This window comes from Archocentrus centrarchus, chromosome 13, assembly GCF_007364275.1.
Source record: "Archocentrus centrarchus isolate MPI-CPG fArcCen1 chromosome 13, fArcCen1, whole genome shotgun sequence".
Classification (NCBI taxonomy): domain Eukaryota; kingdom Metazoa; phylum Chordata; class Actinopteri; order Cichliformes; family Cichlidae; genus Archocentrus; species Archocentrus centrarchus.
In genome coordinates, this window is record NC_044358.1 from 1,142,981 (window position 1) to 1,148,297 (window position 5,317).

Below are 5,317 nucleotides of genomic sequence, written 5' to 3' on the forward strand. Positions count from 1 at the left end.
GAAAGAGTGAGCACAGATGTTTTGGACACATGTGTCTCCTGTAGAAAAACAACATCTGCTTTTAAGTCTTTTAACCGATTAAAAATTTTTAGTCTCTTTTCCCTCGAACCAGCCCCGTGCACATTCCATGAGACAAATCTGAGTGTGCTCATATTTAAACTAACTGATGGACTGTTGTGTGCTCACTAAGGATGTGTGTGTGTGTGTACATATGTTCTGTATGTTGGCGTGTGCCCTTTATATTGATGTGTGCGTGTGTATGTGCGCTGTATGTTGGTGTGTGTGCATCTGCGCTGTATGTTAGTGTAGTAAACTGTAGCATTGTAAGTGACGTAAACATATTGCTGAGTGCAGAAAGAAAAAAGACGTGTAAAAAGTGAACTAAGTGACATAAGAATAAAATTAGATGAGGGGAAAACAAAACAGAACAAACAAACAAACAAACGATCATGGTACTATGCTGACTCGTCGGCGTTAATGGTACTACTTAGACAGATTTAGACTATTTAATGGTACTGTTTAGATAGTTGAAAAAAAAAAACTCAGAAAAGAACGTTAATATGGACACAGATCACCTGATCGATCAGCTGAGCCATGGCGTGGTGTTTTTGTCTCGGTAAAGCTGTCCGTTTACATACAGTTTGTCCACGGCGATGACAGCCCGGGAGCCTTCCTGCATAAGCTTCTTCCGGATGGGGAATAGGGCCTTGCGTCGCTCCAGAATCTCCTTTGGAAACTGGTCGTTGACGCTGAAGTCCGTCCCTCTCAGCTCCCGGCCGCGGCTCTTCACCAGCTCTTTTTCTTTGAAGTGTTCGAATTTGGCCACGATCGGTCTGGGTCTGCGTGCTCCGGGTCGCTTCCCTCCCAGGCGGTGGACTCTATGGAAGGCGATGGTCTTCACGGCGTCCTCCGGGAGCTTCAGGTGAGTTTGGATAAATTCCTTCACTGTAGCCTCCGGGTCCTCCTCTGCCTTCTCCGGGATACCTGAAAACACAAGATTTTCTCTCATGCTGCGGGCCTGAAGCTCGATAATCGATTCTTTAATTTTCTTATTTTCTTCTGAGAGCCGGGTCGTTTCCTCGGTGAGGGAATTCACCGACTCTCTGAGGACAGCGTTTTCAGCAGCCAGTGTTTCCACCTGATGCTGGCTGAACTCGACTGACTCCCGCAGGGCCTGAAACTCCTTGTGAAGGATTTCAACCAGGGCCAAGCGGGCGTCAAAGCTGGACAATTTGTTATTAATGGACTCCAGAATGTCCACAATATTGGTGGTGGGTGGCGAAGTTGCCTCTGGGGAATCTTCTGGGCGGCTTCTTTTTGTGGACGGCGTTGCTTTGCTGGTGGAGGGAGTCGGCGTCTTGTCTGTTTTCCCCATGACGACTCGCTCAAAACACCCGTCGATGTACCGCAGCAAACTATCCAGGTCCTCTCCACCGTCCTCCAGATTGTTGAAAATAATTTAAGTTAGGCTAAGAAACTACCTATATTTTTTTAGTTTTAAGCCTGTCTAGTTATAAATTGGCGAGAAAAAAAAAAAAGGCTAATCACGCAAATGTTTGCTGATAGAGTCACGCCGCCATTAACGATACTGCCGAGATTCACAAAGTCTCGCGTGACTACAGCATAGTCTCCGTCTCCCAATAAAAAGCACAGGCTTATATATCAACCTGACTGGAGCACAGTTTGTTCTTTGTTGACAGTAGAGACTTTTAGCAGCAAGGGACAGCTCCCTAGACATCGGACCTAGCATGTGAACAGTCATGACTCAGGAGTGTTGCATGGCAAGCAAAAACTGTTTAAACATGCCCTGGAAGACAGAGAGATGAGAGAAGCTGTAATTCTGGTCCTCCCATCTGTCTGCATGCCAACCTCTTTCTAGTTACTGGCTAATATTTGTGTCTCCTTGGTTGTCTAAATTTTCTCTTACTGGTTATCAGTTTTCTTAACCTGCATTTTAAGTCCAACCATCACCTTTTTTCTCTTGTTTTTTCTGTAAGATTTATTCTGTTGAGTTATCTTTTACTGCCCTCTAGTGGATAAACTGCTTCAAGTGTCACTACTAAATGTTTCCACTGGAGGTCAGTTTAGACCCACACGAGGTCCACAGTTAGGGCTTCATTTTTCTAAAGACAAGCACACGTTTATTTGTACAGCACCTTTGAACAGCAGTGTTCTTAACATAAGATACAGGAACTAGGAGAAGATATACGAGAAAAAAAAACATGATGACATGTTTGTATGGGTTTAAAAATAAATAAAAGTATGCACTGGAACTAAGATAAAGACTTTAATAAAGCCACAAACTAAAAAAAAAAAAAAAAACCAACGTTTCCATCCCTAGTAAACAGTGTGACAGCAGCTACAAGCTGCTTCCTTCTTGTTCAGTATCAAACAAGGGGCCAGTTCAGGTGCTGTGTCCACAAACAAAGCCCTAACTCCAGATGTGAATGCTAGACGTAGTTAATTATGAGCCACGATTGTTTTGAGACTGACTGCACTATATGAAAAAAAAAAATCCATATTTCAGTGACAACTGATTCAACTTGGCTGGAACCTACCCCAGCTGTCATAGGGAAAGAAGGAGAGCACACCCTGGACGGGCCACCTAGCTACTGCAGGGTTAACACAGAGGGGACAACATTATACTGTACCTATGGCCAATTTAGAATCACCAGTTTCTTTAGATTTCTGAGGGGACTGTGTGCAGGGGATGCAGGTGAAAGGCAGTTAGTATGTCACTATTATTATTATTATTCTTAAAAAAGTTTACTTCAATAATTCATATGGCCATGCCACAAAATACATCTGTTAAAAAGCTATTTAGTTTTAATTTGCCACAGTCTTTTGGACTAATTGGGCAATGATTTGACAGCAATTAACTTATTAAGCTGTTATTATGCTTACACTATTCAGAGACCAACTGAGTGGAAAGTGTTAAAATGCTTGGAAATCCTGTATGAGTTTGAAGGTTGTACTTTTGATGATATGTTACAATACTCCAGTTTCTGAATAGTGTATTTTTCTACAGGTGTTGTAGCTATGGTGATCCCATGATGGACTGTAGTTTGTTCTGAAACTGCTCCATCCATCCATCCATCCATCCATCCATCCATCCATCCATCCATCCATCCATCCATCGTTCTTCAGGTTACTACCCAAAGCTTGTGACCATAGGTGGTCACAAGCTATGGTCAGGTGATTTACAGTTCAACTGGCAGGCGTCAGTTGAACTGTAAATCAACAGCTTTGCTTTCATGCTTCTCCCATCTCTCATAAACAAGACCCTGAGATACTTAAACTCCTCCACCTCAGAAAGCAATTCATCCCTGCTCAAAGTCTGTGGACCATAGCTTCAGAGTTAGAGGTGCTAATTGTCATGCCAGCTCTTGGCTGAGATCCATTCCTCTGTGAGCTGGAGGCCACCACCTAATGAAACCAACAGGATTGCATCATCCACAAAAACATTCAAAGGCTACCAAGGAAAAAGGTCTGATGCTTTCTCCAAGTCCACAAAACACATGTAGACTGGTTGGGCAAACTCCCACACACACTTGAATATCCTCGAGAAGATTAAGAGCTGGTCCAGCATTCCACGACGAGAACAAAAACCACATTGTTCCTCTTGAATCTGAGGTTTGACTTAACAGACAGACCCTCCTTTCCAGCACCCTGGCATAGACCTTACTAAGGTAAGGAGTGCGATGTCCTGATGGTTGGAGCACACCCTCCAGTCCCCCTTCTTAAAGAAGCAACCGCCAATCTAGTTGTACTGCCCCAATCTGTACGTGACGTTGTAGAGGTGTGTAAATCAAGACAGCCCTACAAAATCCAGAGCCTTTAGGAACTCACGGCAAATCTCATCCACCCCAGAGGTTCTGCCACCAAGGAGCTGTTTAACAACCTCAGTGACCTCGCCCCCAGTCAATCTCAATGTCAAATTTATTTATACAACAAGATAAAGTCATCAGTTGGTTCCCCCTACTTCAGTCATTTTATTGTAGCAAAATAGGATTGTCAAGCAGACAGACTGAGAAACATTGTCATTAAATCCTGTCATAAATGCACCTGAAGGATTGAAACAGTTTGTGTTTAAGTCTGGTTCAACTTGACTGAATTCAAATGTGTGGACCATTGTACTATTGCAGGTATTTGAAAAGTTACTCTATTTTTAGTTATTCTGTATGTCTGTATGATTGGAAGTTTACTCAGATTGAAGTGGGAAATGTGTACTGTAATATTATCTTAACATGAGGTGAAAGCTCATATTTGTAGTACACCCAGACTTGTTAAACCACTCCTTGTAAATCCCATGTTTTTGATCTATCTCCTTTATCCCAGCTTTTTAAAGAAAATCCAATCTAAGACCGTAAGTCCTGTTAATTAAACATGGACAGCAGATTGGGTATTTCTTTCTTAGATGCCTCCACCTTTGATTTGCCAGCTTCCCCTGCATGTTACTGTGATGTCACCTATGCTGACTGAAAAAAAAACTCAACAGCACCAACTGGTGGACAGAAAAAGCAAATGATGTTATTATCCAAGAAGCCTGCTAAAAAGTTTGATTCAGTTTAGCTTTATTTATTCATTTATTTGTCACAAATTCAACAACAGACACCTGAAGTTCAATTTCACCTTGTATTTACAGTTTATATACTAAGATGTTGATGTTTGGTTTCCCTGTATACACACATTATTTCCATGCTGCCTTGACATGGTGAAACGATAAGATGAGATGAAGGCAGATGATATGCTGTGGGGAAAGAAGAAGACATTGGTGGGGTTAAAGTCCCATTTGGGGCTACACAATTCAGGGCCTTTAAGTTGTTTCAAACCTTGTACATTAAAGAAGATCAACACCAATGATTTTGTAATGATTACTTCATCCAAATGCAAAAACTATAATGGCCAGATTGCTTTATTTTATTGGCTTCATAAAAATAATATTTACAAACTTAGGCATAAGAACACATTTGGACAGAAAGACTTTGCTCCTGTATCCTGCCAGGGCAGTATGTGAAGCTTTAGACACAATGCAGTTGGATGTTTTCCTTCCTCTTTAGCTGCAGTTGTCCGTTGCAGAGGAGAGCTGTACAACCCTCTTATCTCTGAGTCATTAACTGATAAAAAACTCCACATAGCAGGCAGTGCGCATAACATCACTGTGTCACAAAAATACACGGAACTACAGTGCTGCTATTGACAAGGAAGTCTGCTCTCCAAATTCTCTGTAAATGCTAGGCCTAACTAAAAGGTATCGTGATGATATGGAAAGTGTTGACTCATCTCTTCTTTTGCCTGTTCCAGTGAAAAGCATGCC